This window comes from Tiliqua scincoides, chromosome 12 (assembly GCF_035046505.1).
Source record: "Tiliqua scincoides isolate rTilSci1 chromosome 12, rTilSci1.hap2, whole genome shotgun sequence".
Classification (NCBI taxonomy): domain Eukaryota; kingdom Metazoa; phylum Chordata; class Lepidosauria; order Squamata; family Scincidae; genus Tiliqua; species Tiliqua scincoides.
Window position 1 is genome coordinate 13,284,724 of NC_089832.1, and position 25,687 is coordinate 13,310,410.

Consider the following 25,687-nt stretch of genomic DNA (forward strand, 5'->3'; position numbering starts at 1 on the left):
AAGACTATGGCATAAGCCTACAGCACCTGGTATTCCCAGGCGGTCTCCCATCCAAGCACTAACCAGGCCTGACCCTGCTTAGCTTCCGAGATCAGACAAGATGGGCATGTGCAGGTGCAGCTATCTACTAACACTGTCGAAAGGCTTACTGAGTCAAAGCATTTTTGCTTGTACAGGTCACTACAAGTATTCCAGTATATAGCAATGCTAAGGCAGGCTGCCAGCAGTCTGAATGCTTGGAAAAAAAAATTAGATCAACATTTGGGGGGGGGGGGGAACATAACTTTCTTTAGGTAGATGCGCATCAGAGAAACGCAAACCTTTTTTAAAAATCATCAATGTATTTTTTCTCTTCTTTGAAACTGCCTTGCAGTGCATTAAGCAACTTCTCCCCTTTTCTTCCATCACCGACCCGAACGTTACGGCCAACGCGCACTCATGTTTCCAAATCTCCCCCCACACCTTCTAAGTTTCCGGTAGCTGTTCAATACAACCGTCATTGCTGCCCTGCTGGTGTAGCGATTCCGTCTGTCATGCTTCAAACAACTACAGCGCCCGAGATTAAATACAATCTATATCCACATAAATCATTGAATAAATGAATCATGAAATTAATATGTAAATTGTGTGTTTAACCTCTATTTATACAGCACTGTCTGTCACCATGTAGTAAATCTAAAACTAATTGCAAATTCACAACTCTGCAAAAAGGAACACCATGGTAAAAGCTTGACATATTTATTAACTAAATGTTGAACTACATTGAGTAAGTAATTAACAGTCATGCCAGAACAGGGAGAAGAAAATTATATTTAAGCACAGATGTCACCTGTATGAAATGGCTAAAACTATTTTAGATTAGATTCTGATATTAATCAAAGAATACCGCTATTTAATTCTTGACAGACAAATCTGTTACCATTTATTCATGATTCTATTAAACAACGCCATCATTTAAAAAATCTGCACCTCCTGTCCACGGCAGACCCTTTCATTATTTCATTTAAAGGGAAAAAATGGCAGGAGAGAAAGAAGCCAGGCTGAAGCTAAAGGAGGAGTCTTTGGGGGGGGGGTGGCTGATTCAGGGCCCAATCCTATCCAACTTTCCAGCATCAATGCAGCCACAATGCAGCCCCAGGGTACAAATGTTCCCTTACCCTGAGGAGGTTTCCATGACTGGCCCTCCACTACAAGATGCAGCACACACCCCATTGGCACAGCTGATACGACACTGGAAAGCCAAATAGGATTGGGCCCTCAGGGGTATTAATGTTCCCTTATTTAGACATTGCCACTTGATGATGATGATGATGATGATGATGATGATGATATCATCCTTTCCCTATTCATGAATACTTTCCCTATTCATCAGTTACAGTTTATATTTTTCGGTTCTCATGAGCAATAAGTGATCCTTTTCCGGTGGGGGGCGGGGTTAAGGCAGTGGTTTCTCTTCCATTTAGGGTCCAACAGCTTCTTTTCTGCAGTTTTGGTAAACGGACCATAAAAAGGAAACAGATTGGGTCGGTAGATCCTCTTGCTTCAGGAGCCAACTCACAACAGAGGAGATGAATTCCTCCAGCCCAACCCAATCGCATTCATCTCCAGGCTATGACCAAGTCACAGAAGCAAGGGCTGGCAATTCTAGTTATGCCGGGCAAATGAGAAGCTTCCGGGGATTTGTAAAAGTGGAATGGGGTGGGTGACAGAGTGGCCCCTGGTGAGAGAATATTGATGCTAAACCCAGGCTTGCTATCTGACATCCATTTAGCTGAAGATGTGCAAGGCTTAACTTAGAACTTGTGTTCCACCGCAAGAAGATGTTCTACCACAGAGCTACAGTCCCTTCCCAAAGTAGGACACACCCTAGATTTACTGTTTCTCACTGGCCAGTATTTTGGTGGCCTGGGGGGTGGGTTGGAGGCCTTGAGATAGCGGCCTTAGTAGCCAAATCATTCTCTGATTAATAGCCCAATCCTATCCACACTTTCCTGGGAGTAAGCCCTGTTGAGTCTAATAGGACTTACTTCTAAGTAGACATGCCTAGGATTGGCCAGAAAGGCATGAATGGAAACAGTTCTCAGAGTCACTTGTGCAAAGATTACCCAGGTGATAATCTCTAGACCAGTGGTTCTCACGCATTTAGCACTAGGATCCACTTTTTAGAATGAGAATCTGTCGGGACCCACCGGAAGTGATGTCATGACCAGAAGTGATATCATCAAGTAGGAAAATTTTTAACAATCTTAGGTTGCAATCCTACCCAGGATTAAGCCCATTTACTATTATTGTTAAAAGAATATATATAGTTGCTTGTTAAAAGTTAAAAGTTGTTAAAATCCCCTGGGGGCTGGGGATAAGAATAGGCCCTCAGTTTGGCTGTACTTGTCGTAAGAGGCGACTAAACACCCACCGGGTAGATGGGACTCGTCAGCCTAGGAAAGCAGCTCATCTGAGAGAAGGAAAACTCTGATCCCAAACCTCCACTGCCTTGTGGCTACATCCAGTTATAGAAAAGGCTTCAGGAGTCAACCTCGAGGCAAAATCCAGAGCCGGAGCCCCTGAGGCAGTTCATGGCTGAACACAGTCACATTCTGGCAACTCCTGCGACGCCGCTGGAACCAACCGTATTGGTCTCTGCCTTTCCATTGGACCATTTCAGCGACGTGGAGAGGGGGGATTTGCTGCATGGGTAACAGCCTATCCTCCATACCTGCTTTACCCAGGCTTCGCGCACTGGAGAGGACACTCTGTTCCAGAACCACCATTCAGAGCGTGACACCATAGTCTTCTGAGACTGAAGGATGCCAACAAAAAAGTACAGACCTGTAACATTTTCCCAAATGCAGTCACATACCACGGTAGCATCACGTCTAATATACTAAAAATAAAATATTGAAATGAATGGGGACCCACCTGAAATTGGTTCGCGACCCACAGTTTGAGAAACACTGCCCTGAAGTATCCCCCTCATCTTTTAAACAAGACCTACAGCATCACCTTTCCAAAAAGGGGGGGGGGAATTGCTGCCGTGAAATCCTCCTTTTGGATAGAATGTGCTGAAAAGAGAGCGTGTTGGCCAGTCATGAAAACAGAGAGGAGAAGATAGTCGAGATTCATGGCTTTCATTTCTGGGTCTGCCACTCATTTCTGCCTGACCTTGGGCCGGCAAATTTCCCGTTTGTCTTCATCGGTGCCTGCCTGTGTGATCCATGGCTTTGACAAATCCATGCTCTCGGAATCAGCAGCTTGGACGCTGATTTCCCCCCTCTTCAGAAGCAACTTTCTTGACAAACAAGGCCCTTAACCCTGTTGTCTCCAAACCTCAAATTCTTTCCCTTTAAGAGGAAAACGATGGCCGTGGGTTATTTTGTGGGGCTGGATGTTTATTAAGCCTTGATGTGCTGGCAGCAAAGGGGTTATCATTAATGAGTGTGTGATCTTGAGCACCATGTAAGGTAAAATGACATTTAAATATACTGAAATGCAGGAAATGCCAGGAAGGAGGGTGGATTTATCTAATCTAAATGCATGCAGAATTATTATGGGCTAACACCACTGTTTAATGATGGCCCTCAGTTTGGCTGTACTTGTCGTAAGAGGCAACTAAACAGCCACCAGGTAGATGGGACTCGTCAGCCTGGGAAGGCAGCTCATCTGAGAGAAGGAAAACTCTGATCCCAAACCTCCACTGCCTTGTGGCTACATCCAGTTATGGAAAAGGCTTCAGGAGTCAACCTCGAGGCAAAATCCGGAGCCGGAGTCCCTGAGGCAGTTCATGGCTGAACACAGTCACGTTCTGGCAACTCCTGCGACGCCGCTGGAACCAACCGTATTGGCCTCTGCCTTTCCATTGGACCATTTCAGCAACGTGGAGAGGGGGGATTTGCTGCATGGGTAACAGCCTATCTTCCATACCTACTTTACCCAGGCTTCGCACACTGGAGAGGACACTCTGTTCCAGAACCACCATTCAGAGCGTGACACCATAGTCTTCTGAGACTGAAGGACGCCAACAACGATGACCACTATATAGCACCCAATGCACGTAAAAGTAGCTTTACGTGAATTATCTTGATCTAGTACTTACAGCGACCCTATAAGGTTGGCAGACACTCAGAAGGGAGATATCCTTTGACTTATACCATCAGCCACGGAACAAGCAGCGCAATCCTAACATGCACTAGAGCAAGTAGGCCGGTGGGTATCCAGTGCAAGTTTGGGGCTGGCTGAGTCTTGGCCCAGGGCAAGGGGAAAAAACTCCCGTACCCCAGGGAGAGTTACAGCTGCCTCAATGGGTCTACTGCACGGGTGTCCAAAGTTTTTGGCAGGAGGGCCACATCATCTCTCCGACACTGTGTCGGGGGCCAGGGGAAAAATCAATTAATTTACATTTAAAATTTGAATAAATTTACATAAGTTTACATAAATGAATATATTAAAGATGAACTCATATGAATGAATGAAGGTCTTGCAATAGCTCAAGACCTATAAAAGGTCTTGTACAAAGCAAGGCTGGCCTTTCCTTTGCTGCCTCTACTGCATCACAGATGTGAAACAGCAAGCAGTAGAGGAAGCCCTCATCCCACAGCTCATGTAAGAGGTCAAACAGTCGCCCTCATGCTGAGAGCAGTTGCGTCGGGCCAGTGTGGGCTCCAACAAACCTCCGGAGGGCCAGAGGCTCATTGGAGACTGGGGGCTCCCTGAGGGCCGCATTGGGAAGCCTCAAGGGCCACAAGTGGCCCTAGGGCCAGGGTTTGGGCACCCCTGGTCTACTGGGATCTGCACCACCTAAAGAGGTGCCGCAGATCCAAGCAGAACGGAGCATTCTGAAGTCGCTCCATACCACCCTAGAATGGGTCTAGGATTCAGCGTAACTGCCCCACGTCCCGTTCGCCACCTGCCCATCCAGGGGCCCACTCGGCACCTGCCCTTTCCCTGCTCCATAACGCCTCTTCCCTGACCTGCATGAGGACTGGTGAAACAAACCACATTTAAATATCTCTATCCTATGAAAAGTTATACCCAAAAAACCAGCAGGGAAAAAATTATGGTGCAACACCACGTCCACCTGGGGGTTTGCCCCGCCCACTGCACGGGAAGAGGTCCATCATGGCGGTGACAAGCTGACCTCCTGCACCGCGTGACACAAACCCTAGTAATGGCACTGGTGCCTGGAAAACTGCCTAGGTGTGCTGCTTCGAGTACTGCAACTGAAGAAAGGTGGGATGAAATATGAAATTAATTGATTGGTCAGAAGGCACTTCGCACATGCTCAAAGCACCTTCATGCATCAGAGATCCACAGCCCATTATTCTTCCACCATGAAACTCAAGACCTTGCTCAAAGACCCTGTGACTTTTAAGAATATTTACAAACTGCTTTTCAACAACAACAACAAAAACACGTCATGGGGTTTTCAGAGCAAAATAAAATAAATGTTATCAAGAATATTTATATACTACTTTTCAACAAAGAAGTTCACAAAGCAGTTGATAGAGCAAATCAAACAACTAAATGGTTCCCTGTCCCAAAAAGGGGGGTGGTGTCAATCGAAAAAGATACTGCAGAAGCAACAGCTCCTTATGAGGGGCTTCCTCCAAAGGTCTGAAATGAGGTGCTGAAGCTAGGATCTAGTTTGCTTCTGTCTTCAACCAAGTTCTGCCCAAAATTAAACACAAGGGTCACCGCTTTGAAGTCCCAGTGATTGCGGCATGAAAGATTTTGGCGTATGTTTAAAACGTTTTCCCACTAAAATCAAAGAGATTCCGAAGTGCTTAACATCAGCTGAACCCTGACCGGGGTTAGCAAAAGAGTCAAGTGAACCAGGTCACTCACCCGGTTTTTAAGGCCAGCCTGGGATACAATCAATCCCAACAGCAAAAGCAAACTTTACAGCATCGGAAATGCAAGACATTGTGTGTGTGTGTGTGTGTGTGTGTGTGTGTGTGTGTGTGTGTGTGTGTGTGTGTGTGTGTTTCAAAGTTATCCACACAGTCCAAACTCTGGACCCAAAGAAGTTCAGCTGCAGGCTATGTATCAATCAGGCAGACATAGAAACGACATAATTTAATTGCAATTTGTACTATTTACAGAATTTATTCCCTGCTTGAGGATCACGGTGAAGGGCAAGGAGCTCTGGAGAATTCTACACACCACACCCCCAAAGAAAAAATAAAATCTGGAAATTTGTCAACTCGTTGAAGGCCCAACACCAAGTTCTCAGTTCAGCAGTGTAGAGGGAGTCACTTCACCTGTTCTCCTCCTCCTCCACCTGTCTCTTGGCTCCTTCCCCGGGTTTGACCCAGCCCCAGAGCAGCCCTCAGGTAGCTTTCCAGAGACCTCTCTCTCATCATCGGTTTCTCATCATCGCCAGGGTTGTGAAGGTTCAACAGGAGTCCCTGGGATGGTGCCCAAGGTCGTGGGGCAACTCCGGAAGCAGAGACAAATGTGTCCAGTAAGTTTCCATGGGCCAACACCAGTACCTGTCTGATGCAGAAAATTGACCTAACCCAGACAACTTTCTAAAAAATGAGTTTGGCTGGATGCAGTTACTGCAACACCCTCCTTTGTCAGTCATATACTGTACAGGCATCGCCCTTCCCCCCCCCCCCCCGCACAGCACAGCATTTCTTTACTCAGCATGTGGTTGGCCTGTGGAACTCCTTGCCACAGGATGTGGTGATGGCGTCTGGCCTGGACGCCTTTAAAAGGGGCTTGGACAAGTTTCTGGAGGAAAAATCCATTACGAGTTACAAGCCATGATGCGCATGTGCAACCTCCTGATTTTAGAAATGGGCTATGTCAGAAGGCCAGATGCAAGGGAGGGCACCAGGATGAGGTCTCTTGTTATCTGGTGCGCTCCCTGGGGCATTTGGTGGGCCGCTGTGAGATACAGGAAGCTGGACTAGATGGGCCTGTGGCCTGATCCAGTGGGGCTGTTCTTATGTTCTTAACTACAATTCCCAGGAAGCCTTGCAGGTCTCTTGTTATCAGGTGTGCTCCCTGGGGCATTTGGTGGGCCGCTGTGAGATACAGGAAGCTGGACTAGATGGGCCTATGGCCTGATCCATTGGGGCTGTTCTTAAGTTCTTATGTTCACAGACACTGCCTTCTGCTCACAAGGAGGCCACTACCTTTTCTCTTTCTCCTCCCCCAACCTCTCTTAACCCTGCCTACCTGCTCATAGCCGCATGAAGCCCTCCCCCATGCCTTAAGTGCACCAAACTCTCGTGGCACACCTGTGGCAATGTGCCGTGGCACACAGTTTGAAAATCACTGAGAACTAGAAAGGCATAAGCACAGGGGAAAGGACTGGTTATTACGACTTGCTTCTCTCCACGGGCAGACAAAAGGATTGACACGGAAGTGTCATGGGTCTATTTTGTCCTGTTCTGTCCAAATCATGAACTGGTGCATGTTTCCATCCATGATTTATGTTAAAAAAGATAACTTTCCCCAGGATTCTTTTGGGGTTGGATTTGGAAAAGGGGGGGGAGGCGAGTTTTCATCTCGGCACCTTGTCTGAGTCCGACATTTCATTCTAGGAAGGAGAAAGAGCTGCTCATCTCTGTGGCAGGAAAGAACAATCTGAGATTTATAACTTGCTGAGAACCCATCACGGTGATAGAGCAATCTTTCCCGCAGACGTCTCTCCATTACAAGGGCTGATGCCTCTCTTGCCCTGATGCCACTCTAGGCCTGATCTGTCAGCCCTCTCATCGCCGGCGCTAACAGCGACACCTCCTTACGCTTTCATTTTTCATCTTTCATCTCCAAAAGCTTTGCCATTCTTGACCATTAAAACCCAGTTTTACCAAAGATCTTATTTAAAAACACACACACACACACACACACACACACACACACACACACACACACACACACACTTAGAGAGGAGAGAGATTTTAATGGAACAGCATTTTAGCTGAAACCAATTTTCTCACTTTTGTTTTCCTTTTGAACAAATCTTAAAATTATAATAAATTAATATTATTAATACCTTTATAATTATTAAATTATAAATTTGGCAAATTATTACAATTGCACCCTTAAACATCCACATCTCAGAGCACAATCCTAGGATTGCACTGGGCTGGTGGAAGTCCCTTGGACTGCCAAATTGTGAGTCAGCTTGGCCGGCACACATCTGCTTGCCAGCACACGGAGGCCAGATTTGGCCTCGCCAGTCTCCTTAGGTCAGAGTGGGAGTTTGGAGAGGGGAGGCAGACCAGTGGGTGGGCCAGGCCTGGGAGGGGAGTGGTGACAGGATCTGGCACTTATGCCAGATCCTAAACCCCCTCCCAGGTGGCCCGACCTAACACTGGGCTGCTCGGATCTGCGCCACATCTTTAGGCGCAGATGTGGCATCTCCCCATTCAGGCCACTGCCACGCGATAAGGAGCAAGGGGAAGTGGATACAGCACTAGCCAGCCAGCCTGCCTGTTCCAGTGCAGGTTAGGATTGGGCTGTCAGTCCCTCTTTTGATTTCATTTTTGAGACTCAGGACATCCTCAAAATGTTTAAGATTCGCCGATGGTAATATTTTGGCTACGTATATTGAATTTAAATAGAATACGATCAATTCATGCTCTGTCTTCGGAGAGGGGCAAGCTATCCATTTAGAGATAGATGTCTTAGGTACCTGGCTGCCTGGCTTACACCACTTCCTTCTCCTTAAGCAGCCAGAATTGTTAAAGAGAATACCGGTGAGGTCAACAGGAAGACCTCCCTGCTGTTCTTTTCTGGTTGCTAGCGCCCTGGTAAGTTTTTAAAATAGTTTAATGGGCACAGGGGGGTGGGTGGGAATCAGAGGGAATGGAGGGCTGCTCCCATCCCCACCAGCCCTCCCCCATGTGCCCAGTTTGATTTTCACCCCGGTAAGTGTTTAAAATGGTGTGATGGGTGCATGGGGGAGCCGCAGGGGATGGGGGGGAGGCATCTGCAGTATTTGCATACTCCTGGTATCCAAGGAGGGGATACGGAACAGACCCCCCTCCACAGATACCAGGTCATGGCTGTATTACCACTACAATTCTCATTAGTAAACTGGAGAGGGGCAGCCCAATTCTGAGCTGCCTGGAGCTCCCAGGTCCAGCGGCTCCATAGCGGGCTCCCACAAGATCCTGCACCTCCCACAGGATCCATTCGTCCCCTTCCGCTGAGTAAGGGAAGCAGCCCCACAATGGGGCTACTCACTTTAGCGGCGACCAAAAGGTCGGTGCTAAAGTAAAGGCGCTTGTGTAGGGCGAGCAGCCCTGCCCGAGCACCTTGGATCCTGCAGAGCTCGGCTCCGCGGATCTGCCTCTCCCCCTCCCCCGACACGCCTCCCGCCTGCCCCTGGCCACGCCTCCCACCAGCCTCCCCCCTCCCTGGAATGCCTCCCCCACGCCCCCACCTCCCGTTCCGCAGCCCAGCAGTCGAGGAGACCGCGGAGCTGCAGAACCCGGGTGACCACTGTGCGCTAGCCTAGCACCGGCCGGAGCTGGGCTAGCCTCAGCAGGAGGCCAGCGGTAAGCCCCGCAAATGTGCCTTATGGCACGTTTGTGACTGAGGTCTGTGTCAGAGCCGCACCGCGGACCTCAGGATCGGGCTCTAAGTCATTCCACCGAGTGTCTAGTAGTGGCCAGAAATTTCTGGTCTGCAAAACACATACAGAAGGACTGTCTAGCCTGACCCCCATCCTACCCCACCCCTTCATGGTTATAACTATGATTGCTATACTTGCCTTTTTGCTCCAATTAAATAGAAGCTTTTTTTTTTTAAGCTTCAAGGGAGAAAAAAAACAAGCAAGTTAATCGCCTAATTTAAAAAGGTAGACTGTTCTTCGTATTATCTTAGAGTCCACTAACAGCAGGAAAGCTTTTACCATGCCAGCATTATGATCAATGCTTGCAGTCCCAGGTGTTAATGCTTCATTTGCCTTTAAAAGCAAACGCAATAATCTCGGAGGATCGATACAGCACACTCTTCCCTACAGTCTGAAATGGCGGCAAAATCCATTGCGCTAATATCTCGTCGAATGTCAACTGCGACATTATATCCTAACAGAATGTTCTCGCCTCTCGCCTCTGCGGCCTTTTATACTCTTCGGGGTCCTCGCCCGGTTGTTTGTTTCTTTAAAAAAAAAAAAAAAAAAAAAAAGGCTGGTGATGAACTGCAAGATTAATTTACAACAAAATTAACCCGGCACCATCTGTTGAATTTTGCATGAGTAAAAATAAATATAAACAGCAAGCTAATCAGGGAGAGGGGATCGCTTTGAAAAGGTATCAGTAACGCGGACCCACTTCTCCCAACAGTGGTTGGGTTTAAGCACAGACCAGGTCTAGAAGAGGTGAAATAATGCCATAGGATCAATGCAGTCTTCGGATGACAGGCCCACGAGACGTTCTTTCAAGATGGATTCTATTTAAGAGCAGTCATTTTCTAGAAAGTTCATCTCACTGCCTCAATGGGATCAAAACCAGGGCCGGCCCAGCCATGAGGCTGGCTGAGTGCTTTGCCTCCGATAGGAGGCTTGGGGCAGGCGGGACAGTTCTGTATACACATACAAAACATACACATAACTATAAGAAAGGGTGCCTCTGAGCATGCAAAGAGTGCCTGTCTCTTAAGTGCATCGCCTGTTTTCAGCTCCCTTGCTTGGTTCCGGGGAGCCATGGCTGACAGCAAGTAGGACAAAGGAGTCGTAGATTGAAAAGGTTTAGGAACCGCTGGGTTAGAGAGAGAGAGAAAGAGGTGGCAAAATTTGGATATGATGGTTCAGGAGGCTTCCCTTAGGCTTCCCCTGGAATCAACCTAGCAATAACTCCCCCTCCCACCCAGCAGCTCCTACATCAGGACTGGTGTCCAGCCCCGCATCAGGAGATCCCGGCTTACCATGGCAAGCATACACCACCCTCTCTGCTGCCAAGGATGAGCAAAAGGAACAGGCAGATGCTTTGGACTGAAGGAAAGTTCACACTCTATGGGCACTGGGTCCCCATCCACCAGGGAAAGATAAAAGGGAACAGCCGCTACAGTTGATGTCCACTGTCTCCCAGTAAGCCCCCCCCATTAGGGCTCTCACCTATTGGGCAGTGATGGGCAACAACAGCAGCAGCAGCCAAACCTCCAGGGGCCTCAGAAGGTGGCAAACTGGATCCTTCAATTGGCGTTGGGGGGGGGGCTCAGGCCTGTGCCCACCCTGGCCTATCCCAACACCTCAATAGCATAGCATTGCCCAAATTGGGAGCACATGCACCATTCCATCTGCACGGCACACTCTGGGCGCAACCCAAAGAAGGAGATGGGCCGGTGCGAGTCCCAGCACAATTAAGGCACGTTTGCACCACCAAGAGAGGAGGGAGGCCACCTAAGCCCTACAGAGCCAGTGCTAAAGGTAAGCCCGTGCTTGCTGCGTCAGGCCTGTGCAGGGGTCTGGGCAGTGGGGGGGAGAAGGAGGCATTCTATTGTGGAGGAGGGAGGGAGGGCTGCAGTTGAGCAGGGGGTGGGTCCAGGATCCAGCCCTAGTGCCAGATCCTAACCCCAGTGCCGGGCAGACTGGAGCAGCTCCAGGCTGCTTAGATATGAGCCACCTCTTTAGGTGCTAAAAAAAAGTTCTGTGTTTCAGAATACCCCATATTTCATAATTCTGGATAAGGGATGCTCAACCTCTACATTGTTTCAGTTGGTCCTAATAAAAATGCTACCAGAATGTAGTTTCTGAATTTTTAAACATGGATCAAAGGGGCAGCGTAAAAACATTTTTATCCACTAAGACAGAATTCAGAACCTCCTCTCCCAAACACACACATGCCCCAATTCAACTAAACCCAAAGGAGAAGGTTCTACCTCAACATTTTTGGTGTCGATATTTTGATTCATTTTCACGTTTCTGTGTTAGATCAGAGCAGAGCCATTCATTCATTACGCTCTTTCTACCCATTATTGCTCTTTTATCCACACAGAGATACAATCAGAGGCAAAACAGGGAGATGTTTTACTAAAGTAAACACATCCTGAAACACAGCATTTTTGCTACATAAATACTCCGACAGTCATTTAATCAATGGCTTTTTTTTTTTTTTTGAGCTAACGCACGATAAATATTTTCACAGGCACGGAGATTAAAAGTTTTTTAAAAAATGTTACACATGTTTGCTGGAGATGTAGAGGGGGGGGAGAGAGAGATGCACTTCTGATGCATGCTTACAATCTGGATTGAATTAGATCCATTTGTATGGGAAAAATTGCAAACAGCTTGGGAGCTCGAGACAAATAAAACACTAGACGAGAACAACTGCGCAGCTGAAAAGCTGAACTAGGCATCCCACCAACCACATCAATAAGAATTGCACTTAAAAGTCTTAACAGCACAATCCTATTCGTGTCTACTCAAAAGTAAGTCTGGCTGTGATCAATGGACCTTATCCCCAGGTTTGTGTCCATAGGGTGGCAGCCTAAGTGCCTCTTGGCTGATTCAAATTGAGAACAGGGATTCAGATCATGACTCTGGTGCTCAGGAGTGGGGAACATAAGAAGAGTCCCCCGGATCAAGCCCAGGGTCCATCTATTCCAGCTTCCTGTATCTCACAGCGGCCCACCAAATGCCCCAGGGAGCACACCAGATAACAAGAGACCTGCAAGGCTTCCTGGGAATTGTAGTTAAGAACATAAGAACAGCCCCACTGGATCAGGCCATAGGCCCATCTAGTCCAGCTTCCTGTATCTCACAGCGGCCCACCAAATGCCCCAGGGAGCACACCAGATAACAAGAGACCTGCAAGGCTTCCTGGGAATTGTAGTTAAGAACATAAGAACAGCTCCACTGGATCAGGCCCTAGGCCCATCTAGTCCAGCTTCCTGTATCTCACAGTGGCCTACCAGATGCCTTAGGGAGCATACCGGACAACAAGGGACCTCCACCCTGTTGCCACTCCCTTGCACCTGGCATTCCGAGGTAGCCTATTTCTAGAACAAGGAGATTGTGCAGACAACCTGCGATGGACTTTTCTTCTAGAAATCTGTCCAATCCCCTTTTAAAGGCATCTAGGCCAGGCGCCATCACCACATCCTGTGGCAAGGAGTTCCACAGATGCTGTGTATCATGCCAGTTTGCAGTCAGCAATTCACCCCTGAAACTGATATATGTCCTTGAAGTGGCAAACAGCTGCTTCAGGGTTAAAAAATGGGGGGGGGGGAGAGATACAAAACTGTAAAAAAAAGGGGGGGGCTTCTGGTTTTCGTGATGAAACCACAAGCGTGCAGCCCTGCAGAGAGCTCCCTGCTCCCCTTTTCCACCAGGACTTCAATTAAGTAGAAAACTCCCCTCCCATCCCCGGCAGCAGCGCAATCCTGGGAATCGCGTTCCTGCCTTCCAATCTCCCCCCAGTGCTCCAAACTCCCTGCAGCTCGTAGGAGTCTGGGAAGCACTGATCTACACCCAAGGGAAGGACAGACTAGTGCTTATGCCTTAGGCAAATTTCTCAGTTTGCCTCCTGCTCAGCTGAACACTTCACAGCTCAGCTCAGAAATTTAAGTTTCAGAGGAAGCACCTGATCACTTCTGCTGTGACATCATCGAGCTGCAGTCCCTCTTCCCCCCGCTGCATCCCAGGAAATAAGACTCACTCTGAATGAGAAGCAGCCTTCACAGCTGCATTGAGAATGGTGAGCCCACTTCAGGCCGTCGTGAGTGTTTTGATACATTACCCTTTCTCAAAGCCAATCGCTTTGCAATTTGAGTCAACACACATTGCGTGCACACTGATTTACCCAGGACTCTGAGCCTAAAGACTGAAATAACTTCCATTCACAAAAATAAAAATTAAAAAAAAACAAAAACTTGACGGAGCCTCATATGTCTACCCTGAACCTAGAACCGCCCAGCAGATGCACCAAAGTAGCCAACATTCCATGATCAGAATGCCCCATTTTTCCTTAGGATCAGAATGCCCCATTCTGGGTGTAAACGAACTGGAACAGGTTCAAGGGAGGGCAAGGAGGACTGTTGCCCCAGCGTCGCCATTTGGGGCGGGGAGTGCATCTTACCCCAACCCGCCGTCACACGAGGCAAAGACAGGAAAATTCCTGCTCCCGATTGGGTGTATTGTTGGGGAGGGCGGGGCTTGCGGCCACTGGGTCAGTGTTCTCCAGATCTCTGACCCCCCACCCGCCCTCCCATTGAGCAGCCTGAGATTAGCTGGCTGGAACTTTTAGCTATCCATGTGATTGACCTGCACCTGTTTTTTCACCTATTTTATTAGGGCAGTGGTGTCGCAAGGGGGGTGGCCAATGTGGTAATTGGGCTGTCCCGTGCCTTAGCAGTGTCTGCCTCTTCCACCCATCTTGGTTGGCACCTTCTCCCATAGGATTTCATGCTTTCTGAGGCCTCTTTCCCTCTCTCCCTCCCAGAGTCTTAGCACAAACACAGCTGCTAAAAGGGGTGTGCTGGGAGAACCCCAGTTGGGCCAGACAAAGACTTTCCATGGGCCTTACCCAACCCATGGGCCTTATGTTTGACTAAGGGTACAATCCTAACCAACTTTCCAGTGCTGACTTAGCCACAATGCAGCCCCCAAGGTAAGGTAACAAGTATGCTCTTACTTTGAGGAGGCCCCCTTGACTGCCTCCCCACTTCAGGATACAGTGCATGCCACATTGGCACAGCTATGTCAGTGCTGGAAAGTTGGTTAGGATTGTGCCCTAGGTGGTCCACAAACCCTCTTTCATTGTTCTTTGAGAGTCAGAAATCCACTATACCAGCATTTCTCAAACTGTGGGTTGGGATGCACTAGGTGGGTAGCAAGCCAACTTCTGGTGGGTCATGGAACACCAAGATCAGCCACCGCTGAAAATACAAAACAGAAAATACAGGGTACAGAGCTGCTGGGGAGGGCAGGCTCCCGGTGGGAGAGAGGCAGGGTGCTTTGCCCTGAATAGGTGAGAAGTTGGAAAGGGGGAGGGCTGTGTGGTTGGAGAAGGTCCCATCTTCATTCTGCTTCGACTCTCAAGCTGGAATGTTTGAAATTCAAGCTATGCAAAACAACTGCACGAGCCGCGCTGTGGGATGGGATCTTTGGCTGAATGCAGCTTAGATTTGAAGCCTAAATTCATGATGCCACTTCCGGCTATGACATCACTTCCAGATTGATGACAACATCAATGGGCCCCAACAGAGTCTCATTCTAAAAGTGGGTCCCTGTGCTGAAAAGTTTGAAAACCACTGTACTGAGAGAGGCGTTATGGTTGTTAAGAAAGTTCCCAGAAGCATTGAGCTGGAAACAGTTACTCCAAAAAAGAAAAAAAAAGATCCCATCTAACACCCATGTGAAGAAACATTTGGTTTTATTTTTGCCCAGACCCCACCAAAGCAAACAGACGGGTCTTAAAGTAAAGAGGGAAAGAAAACACGCTGGCAATTTCATGTTTAAAAAAAAAAAAATTGACCCTTTCTTCCCAGCAATTTTTACAAACACTGTCGCCCATGAAAAATGCATGGCTGTATTGAAATTCCAGACCGAGGCTTTAATCTCCAGTCACTTCTCTAAGAGGGACAGATCAGAGGAGTATAATTTGCCCTTATCATCCTGCTCATCTCCTGTGTTGACAAAAGAAAGCCCCTTTAGTTTTTCTTAGACAAATGTGACCCCAACCTGATACGACACTTTATTTTTGCAGCTGGGTAAAACTCCTGCAAAAACCCAGGTGCTTTTTGAGCTTATCCCACCCCTCCCATAACAAGGGGGGGGGGACTTCTTTTGCTCTCAGTGGGGACATTGAGAGGGAAGTCACCTTTCAAAAGAATCAAGGTTTCCAAAACAGTTCTACGCCAACTGGTAGGGGCGAAGCTCACATACATGAGGAGTAACTACTTTAAGACCTGCCGAGAATGGCAAATAAGGATTAGTTCTCAAACCCACTTCATGGAGGAACAATGAGCGACCTTTCTTAACATATTCACAGAGTTACCAGGAGTTCCAAGTGACACTTCACATGATGGGATGTTTACAACAACCCTGTCAGGAGAATATTATTATCCCCATTTTGCAGATGGGGAAGACTGAGGCTGAGAGGGTGTGACTTGCCTAAGACCACCAAAGTTACAACCCTATCCACCCTCTCCTGGTAGCAAGCCCCATTGACTATAACGGGACTTAGTAGGCATACATAGGATTAGGTTCTAAGTGAGTTCATGGCAGATGGGAGACTGAAATGATTCTCAGCTTAATCTTTTTGCTTCTGCTCCCCAATTCTTGAATGTTCACGCTCGCCACCCTCCTCCCTTCCACATTCCCCTTATGCCCCTCCTGGACTTTCCAAGCCAGGGGTGGGCACTCTCTGCCAACCTGCTACCTGAGGCGACTGTTTCAGTTGGCCTCACAGATGAACCAGTCCTGACTTACTGTAGGGTCAGTACAAGGTTGCTGGGGGTTCCAATGCAAGGCTCGGTACTGGGCCTCCTAATAGCAAATTGGTGGTGGCTGTTACTTGAGCTGAGGGTTCCAGGAGGTGAACACAGCCAAATGAACCTTCTTGAGGATAGGGGCCTTCAGACAGTTCCCCTCCCCCAGAATTGCTGCCTGTTCATCAGGTAAAACACTAATTTAGGCTCCAATGTCATTGCACAGTGTCTTTTAGTATTTGCTAGCGCTGGAATTGCATACCCCTGGGATTTATAGCTCATCATGACCTGGACTTTAAATATCAGCTGCAGAGATGCAAGCAAAACACACACACACACACACACACACACACACACACACACACACACACACAGACACAGACACAGACACAGACACACACACAAACAAAAGCTGTAACTATTGGGCCTTCAAAGAAAAGCAATAAACCATTTGGCTTGCTCCCCTTCATGTTCTTTAATTCATTTTCATTCCATTTTAACTACCCAGAACAATTTCACCAGCCATTAGCCAGGAATGAAACCTTACAAAGCCTGCTTGTTGTCTTAAAGAGGGCTCTCTGCTCCCGCATCCCCTCCCTCCCCTCAGCTTTTTCAGAATCTTTAGGAGTAACTGAGGTTGCCTCTGAACCCCAGTGTAAGGGTCCAAAAGGTCAATGGGAAGAATCTCAGTTCGATTTGGGGAGGAAAATACAGCTCAGTGGTAGAACACCTGCTTCACATGGGGTAGGTCCAGGCCAGCCTGGGAAAAATCCCTTGGAGTGCCACTGACAATCAGTGTCAGCAATATTGAGCTAGATGGATCAAAATAACTCAGTAGGCAGCAGCCTTCCTTCCTTCTTAATAATCCCTAATAAATGGGCAAGAGTCACATGAAGCCACGAAGTCAGGATGCCTTGGAGTCATCATTTGAAAGACACTGCTGTCAGCGTCAGAGATCACGTCAATCACCACTGAAGAACTATGGTTTGACGGGACTGGATTGGGAGACAGAGTTGCAACTGGCCAGCAAATGAGATTCGGAAACCGTGGCTTGAAGTGGATTTTCAGACCATGTTTTGCCCTCTGTAGGTGGTAACGAGTGAATGCAGAAGGCAAAGTTGCAGACTCTGGTCTGCTTTTGGAGAGAACTACAACACAAGGAGATGGGGGAAAGTTCAGTGCAGTGGGGAAGTACATGAGTTGCATGCCTAACATTCAAAGCGCAATCTCCCAGAAGTGCTGCAAAAGACACCCCCCCCCATGAGACCCTGGAGATCTGCTTCCAATAGGCAAGACCAACCGAAGGGCCAATCCAGTGCAGGTCAGCTGTGTGGGCAACTCCACAGCCTTGATCCAGAGATCTCCTGAAGGCACAGCATTCCAATCTCTACTTCCATCCACCCCAGCCCAGGCAGCTCCGTTCACTTCTCTCTAGGGGCCAGTTTAAGCACATGCTGGGAGAGGGGGGAGGGAGAATCCCATTCAAAACAACAGCATAATTTCAAGAGTACAATTGCGATGACAGAATGATGAATACAAGGAAACAAAGCTATGATGAATCGCCATGGGAGATGACATTAAATGATGGAGGCCCTTCCGTGATGAAAATATTTGGGTGAACGCACCAAGTGTTTCTCACTCTTTAACAAATTCAAACTCCCCTTCCCAACAAGATTTGAAGTATCCCTTTACATCCTCCTGCATATATAATTTCCATCCTAGCAAGAGAGATCTACTGCTTGGTCCATTTTCTAAGAGTTTGGAAGAGTTTGACATCTAGGAAGGACAAAGCCCTTTAGCAAACCTCAACACCATGAGTCTTCTTGGACCCACTGAGAGTTTTAAAATTTAGCTACCATATTTTTATCCTGTCTTTCTCCTCCTATGGGAATCAAAGGCAGCTTACAACCATTCGAATAAAAATACAAGGATACTAAAACAAGATTTAAAAATTACAATGTGATCATTTACAAAAGCAACCTAAAAACAAATTACAGTAAAAACACAAATATACAATAAAAATACAAGGAGAGAAGCAAACACCTTATAAAAAGGGACCAACCTGTAAAAGCCAGACTTTTAAAAAAGTTTAAAATGATCAAGAACTCACTTATCTAAAAATATGTCTTCAGCCTCCTCTCCCCCCCCCCAAGTCTCTAAGGAGGGAGCAGTTTGTAAATCAAGAGGGAGGGAGTTTCATAGGGTTGGTGCAACTACTGAGAAGGTCCTGTTTCTTGCTGCCTCCCCTGGCATCTCCATAGGTGGCATCACTTGTAAAAGGGCCTTCTCTTATGACCTAAGGCAGGGGTGCCCAAACCCCGGCCCTGGGGCCACTTGTGGCCCTCGAGGCCTCTCAATGCGGCCCTCAGGGAGTCCCCAGTCTCCAATGAGCCTCTGGCCCTCCAAAGATTTGTTGGAGCCCACACTGGCCCGACGCAACTGCTCTCAATGTGAGATCAACTGTTTGACCTCTTGCGTGAGCTGTGTGATGAGGGCTCCCTCCACTGCTTGCTGTTTCACGTCTGTGATGCAGTAGCAGCAGCAAAGGAAAGGCCAGCCTTACTTTGTGCAAAGCCTTTTTATAGGCCTTGAGCTATTGCAAGACCTTCATCCATTCATATAAGTTCATCTTTAATATATTCATTTATGTACATTTATTCAAATTTTAAATGCAAATTAATTCTTTTTTCCCCCGGCCCCTGACACAATGTCAGAGAGCTGATGTGGCCCTCCTGCCAAAAACTTTGGACACCCCTGACCTAAGGGGACAAGCTGGATTATACAGAAGTAGGTGATCTCTCAGATACCCTGGCCCCAAGCCATATAGGGTTTTAAAGGTCAAAACCAGCACCTTGAATTAGGTCTGGAAACAAATTAGCAGCCAATGCAGAACATTTAGGGTCTTCAAACAACGACTGAAAAGAGAGCGAAATTAAAGAAAATAAAAAGGTACACTTATGAGTTAAAGGTTCACATCTAGTTTGACCCTTTGTAACAAAATGTTTGAGATCCCTTTCTATTGATCCAGGGCACCCTCGCTGCTTGTCTGTTTGCTTAACAGAATGTTTCTGCCCGGGTTACCGTTAAGTTTCACCCACAGAAGGAGAATTATCTAACGCTCTTTTTAATTACATCTGGCTAAAGGCAAGAGTTAAGTCACAAATATAGCCTATGAGCCGTCCAGTAGATGTTTAATTATAAACATGCTCCCCAGAGCCAAAACACTTCACTTATTTTGATCATCGAGTATGCGCTATTTGCAGAAGGGCAGGCAGCTCCGCCTTGCATAGAAAAACCCACAGGAGACGACACAATAATCGCATAACTCTACAAAATGAACTTCTCTGACTTAGCAATTAATTCTGCTCACACGGGGATGAATTTCTTCTCCCCCCACCCCAAAAACACACACACAGGGAAAAAAGCAAGGGTCACAAATTTCATGCTTCAAGGAGTTTAGAACACAGAACAAATCAAAGTCTTAAAATCAAGCAGATGCCAAGGTCTGATTTTTCAGTAGTATTTCTGCCCTGCCTTTGATCCCCTCCAACTGGTACTCAGTGGTGTGCCGCTGTTGAACCAGGAAACTGTATTTAGCCATCCGACTAGTAGCCAGCGATAGACCTGCCCTCCATGACTTTGTCCATTCCCCTTTTCAAGCCCTTCAAGCTGGCAGCCATCATCAACATCAATCCTGGGGCAATGAATTCCACAGGCTAATCACGTACTGGCCTTTCAGTCAGCTTCATGGCAAAGCAGGTCTGGGCCATAGTGGGAAAGCAAAATTTTTACAATGCAGAAAGTTGCAGGTTCAACGCTGAGTATTTCCCAAGCAGGTCACAGAAAGCTGCTTCCAGTCAATGTAAATGATTTGGACTGGGTTAGGTGGACCAACAGTGCGACTCTAGGCAGCTTCAGGAATCACACACAATTCGCAACAGCAGAGAGGCTCTCTTGCTATTGATATTTGACATGGTAGGGTCCAGCTGAATGCAACTTTCCCATTCCTTCCCTAGAATATAAAGCCCACTGAAAGCCAGCATTTTGCTTACTGCAGTATGTTGCTGTTGGGATCACATGGTCTCGAACATGCAACCGGGATGATTGTAGTGGTTTGGGAGTCGGACTTAGACCTGGAAGATCCAGGTTCAAATCCCTGCTCAGCCAAGAAGCTTCCTGGATGACCTTAGGCCAGTCACGATCTCTCAGCCTAACCTACCCCACAGGGTTGTTGTGAGGACAAAAAAAGAAGCGGAGGAACCATGTAACACTCCCTTAAGCTCCTTGGAGGAAGGGCAGTATGTAAACGTGAAAAATAAATAAACCATCCCATCCTCTGCTGCAGGGAAAGTCTCTGATGTGTTGATGGTATTATTGGTTGGTTGAGCTCTCTCCAATCCAGACTATATTTACTTAAAAGATTGTTATGCTGCTTTTCCACAGCTCAAAGACTCAAACAAATATATGCTTGTCCTGCCCTGCAGGTAGGAGACAAAACATATAAGAGTTTCAGCACCCTGGAGAGCAACCAAAGAGCTACTTGTCCCCACATGGGCCGGTGTTGCACTGAGCTCCAAAATCACTCCAAGCCCAACCTCTCTTTTGGCGGGCAGGTCCAGGCTCCAGCTTCATGTCAAGGACAGCTGCAGGCCCTGAAAATCTCTTTCAAACCTGACTACAGATCAGGGCCTGACTGTGAGCTACTGCTCAAAACGGGCCTTGTGACAATGCTTCCCTTGATCCCAAATTCCCCATCAGCCCTAGGGGACCACTACAACCCTATACTCTCTTCCACTTCACTTCAACAGGAATTCCCAACAGCATTTTAAGATCTTATCCCTGAGCCCAAAGGGTTTAGACCAGCGATTTTCAACCAAAGTGCCGTGAATGGTTCATAGGTGTGCCATGGGAGTTTGGGGGAGGGTGATTTATTAGTAGGGCCATTGGGGGATGTGAGCTTTTTGCCCACAGTGCCGTGTGCCTTGTCAATTGTCCAAAAACTGACGATGTGCCTTGACAATTTTAGCGCCTTGGCAGTGTGCAATGAGAAGAAAAAGGTTGAAAATCTCTGGTTTAGGTTTAGATTTTAGTTTAAACCTAAAATCAATAGGTTTCTCTCTAGTGAATACTGCAATTTTTTTTTCAGATGCCCCTTGCATAGCATAGTTCCAGCACAGCCTTACTTAGAGCAAATGGGCCTACTAGAGCCTTCAACCATGCAACTCCACTAAAGAAGAATATCAGGAAAGAATGATACCAACTCCCTCCCCTCCTCCCCCCAAAAAAAACCATTATTGCAATTTTAACAAGTCGTCTTCAAAACAGGACATGCAACAGAAATTAAGTTGGTTTTAGAGCCTCCAGTTCCTTCCCCACTTCTCCCAAGAGGACGCAGGAATTGAAACACAGATCATCTTTAAAGATGCTCTTTCAGATGATGTCCTGTTAAGTGACTTTTAAAAGATCTCCTAAGCAGTCAGCTTGAGCTACAAAACCGGACGACATCCGTGTTATCTGCCGCTACAGCATTGTAAGAAATTACTGTGATTAATCCCAGCCTTCCCCGAGTCGATACAATGCCCTGTTGAACAGTACTGCAGGATTGAGAAAAAGAAAAAAAAAAGTAAAGAAAAGATGGCATGGTGTTTTTAAACTCCCTGCCTTGCAGATCACAGACAGGTCTTTCTCCATTAAGGATGAGGAAAGAGCATAGAGCACAGCATTCACACTTAGGTCAGATAAAAAGAGACAGCACGTTTTCATGGGCAAAAATGCAAAACAGATGGAAAGGTAAAAATGTCAAGGCAAACATGCCTGGCCAAAATTCACCCACCTTGAATTAGCACAAGCTCAAGACACTGGAAAAATATTCTCCTGTTCATTGGTGGCTGAGGCTACAATCCTCAGCCTCATTACCTGAGAGTATTTACTCTCAGGTAAATACATTTACCTGAGAGTTAAGTTCCATTGAATTCAATATAAATAGGGTCACTTTTGGAAGAGCCTAAACTGTGGATCAGGACTTCTTCCATTCTACCATGAAATTGTCATTTAAAATATTAATATTCTGAATTTCCACAAAAGACAGTTGGCAAAGCCATGTACGTGAGGTCACCTTAAACAAGCCACTCTCTCCCCTCAGCCTCAGTCTTCCCCATCTACAATATGGGCAGAAACATCATGTGGATCAGTGGTCTTCAAACTTTTTTGAAGACCCACTTTTGAAAATGACAATCTGACAGCACCCACCGGAGGTGATGGCATTAACCTGGAAGTGACATAATCAATTTAGGCTTCTAACCTAAGCTGCAATCAGCCAAAGGTCCCATTACACAGCCCACTCGTGCTGTTATTTTGCATAGCTCGGATTTCAGACCACCCTGCCCAGTGGCTCAGCACCCTGAATTTAAAGCTCTGTATTTTCAATGGCGGCTGAGCCAGGTGCTACGTGACCCACCCGAAATTGGCTCGCGACCCACCGAGTGGGCCCCAATACCCAGTTTCAGAAATGCTGTTGTAGATTGCTCTAGAGACATCAAGAATAATACAGGTGAAGCACAATAAGCACCCAGAAAGTGCTGAACAGATTCTAAGCACTCCCATTATTGTCTCCTGACTTTTCAGTCAGAGGGTCCCCAAAACACAATAATTAAGCAAGACAGCTGGAAAAAAAATCCACAATGAAAAACAATCCTCTCCTAGAAGTGAACTGTTGCAGTTGCCACTTCCTCTCGCTCAGCCACACATTTCCCCCAGTTCCAACTGCTGACCCTCTTGGCAGAGGCACGGCGGCAAAGATTGAGAACTGCAATGAGCAGGGGCTGCTACACTATACTGGGACCTTGTCATTCCATCTTCCCCTTTGTTGCCCTCAGTGGTACACAGGATTCGTCTCCAAGCACAGCCACCTCTGAAGAGCAGCTACCACAAAATTAATATAAAGGACTCACCTCCATAACCATGGCTATGGGATCCACTAACCGCGGGTTCCAAACCTGCAGTGGAGGTCAGATGTGAGCTCCTGGATGCAACCAGAGATGTTCTCCACTTGCATCTGGGAGCCTTTCTGAGGCCCGAGGATGCCTCAAAGCGCTTCTGGATGGCAACTGGAGAACACCTCTTGTAGCATCTAGAGGTCCTATGGGTGCACAGATTTGTTTGTCTGTGGGTTTCAGTATCCGCGAGGGTCAGGGGACGAATCCCTGTGGATACCGAAGCCTGACTGTATTTACACGGCGCCCAATTGCAAAGGAACATTGCACCTAAAATGACCTCTTTGTATTCCTGATACAGATAAATCACATCCCCCGTTATCAGGAGGGAGGCAAAGAAGGGGTGTCGTTTTTCTTTTCTTTTTTTTATTCATCAAAAAAAGCCCCAAGGTCACCTGTCAATAACAGAAAAAAAAACCCTCTGTAAATCATAGTCCTTCACAAATAAATTCCTCATCAGTAATTAAAACCAGGCCTTGCCGGCCCCTCTGTTATCAGCTCATCAAATTCATTGCTCATCTAGAATAACAGACCCACATCTGCAGTCATTACAGCACGCCGGATAAATCAATCCTTTCAATGATGCTTTGAGCCATCCCGGCTCCCTTTTAACCAGCCCGATATTTATTTCCCACTGACACTTCTGACATTCTATTTACTGTAGGCAAATGGAACTCATACTGCACTTTGTAATGGCTTCACCAACTCCCATTGTGGGGCACAGCTCTGAAGACTGATGATTGCAATAAAGAAGCTTTTTATGGTGCAAGCGTAAATGTCCAAACTTCCCACACACACACACACACCTTGGAATCTGACTTTTGTCTCATCCTCCCCCCAGATTTTAAGCCTTATTATCTTTGATAGCAGGTGGAAGAGCTTCCTCAATGAGGAGACAGTACAGTTTTCCTTTTTTTCAGATGATGTTACATGGGTCAAATTTCTGGCTGGAATTAAAAAATGGGCAGGGGGGGGACTGGAACCTCTGCCGCTCTCAGAAATCAGAAGGCCAAAGGAGAAGAACTCTAGTTCAAACTCTTAGCACTGGGACCCACTTTTCAGAATGAGAATCTGTCAGGACCCACCGGTTCTACCAATATATATATTGGAAACCACTGCCCCAGGATCTAGTTTGTGAGAGAGGGAGACAAGCTGCTCACTACCCACTTCCTCCATACCATGAACCGGAGGCCCACTCAAATCATTTCAGGTATTACTCAAAACCACAGAAAGAAAAATCACCACAGCTCAGTGTGGAATACCTGCATTGCATGCTGAAGGTTCTGGATTCAAGTTTTGGCATTCCTAGGTAGAGCAGGAAAGATTCTCGTCTAGAATCTTGGGGAGTCAGGCAGTGTAGACCGTATTAATCTAAATCAGGAGCGCCCAAACCCCGGCCCTGGGGCCACTTGCAGCCCTTGAGGACTCCCAATCCGGCCCTCAGGGAGCCCCCAGTCTCCAATGCGCCTCTGGCCCTCCAGAGACTTGCTGGAGCCTACGCTGGCCTACTGCAACTGCTCTCAGCGTGACAGCCAAATGTTTGACTTCCTGCATGAGCTGTGGGACAAGGGCTCCCTCCACTGCTTGCTGTTTCACATCTGTAATGCAGCAGCGGCAGCAAATGAAAGGCTGGCCTTGCTTTGTGCAAGGCCTTTTATAGGCCTTGGGCTACTACAAGACCTTCATTCATTCATATAAGTTCCATCTCTAATATATTCACTTGTGTAAATTTATTCAAATTTGAAATGTAAATTAATTCCTTTTTTTGCCCGGCCCTCGACACAGTGTCAGAGAGATGATGTGGCCCTCCTGCCAAAAAGTTTGGACACCCCTGATCTAAATAGACCAATGATAGCAACTTCCTCAAACCTTTCAATGACGCACCAGTAACCAAGTGACATCTACAGTTGTTGGAAATAATGGGAGTTGCTATTCTAAAATATTGTTTAGAATACATTTCAAAAGTGGAAACGGCCCTCCTGTTTCCACTGTCAGCTGCACAAGCTATGAGTGTAATTCACTTTGGTTTACCCTGGTGACAGTCTCTCCATTTACGAACACGGGAAGGGGTTAGCAACCAGATTAGACGGATGCCGTCAGCAATGTAGGTTTCTTAGGCTTTCGTTAGCAGCTGACTTCAGGCCAAAAGTTGTTTAATTATCCAGTTCGATTACCTTTTCTTCTCTCTCTCAACAAGAAGAATCAGGAAGTGGATTGCATTTTTCTTCTCATTTTGCCCAAATGTTGCACCAGGCAGGAAAACTCTCAGAAATGCATATTTATGGAGGGAGGGAGACAATGGTACAAGT

The 25,687-nt window shown here is 47.0% G+C and overlaps 1 protein-coding gene across 7 annotated transcripts in view; it reads right to left on the reverse strand.

Moving 5' to 3' along the window:
* Window positions 1-25,687, reverse strand: part of DACH2 (dachshund family transcription factor 2) — a 340,677-nt gene that overhangs the window by 282,997 nt on the left and 31,993 nt on the right. The window lies entirely within an intron of this gene.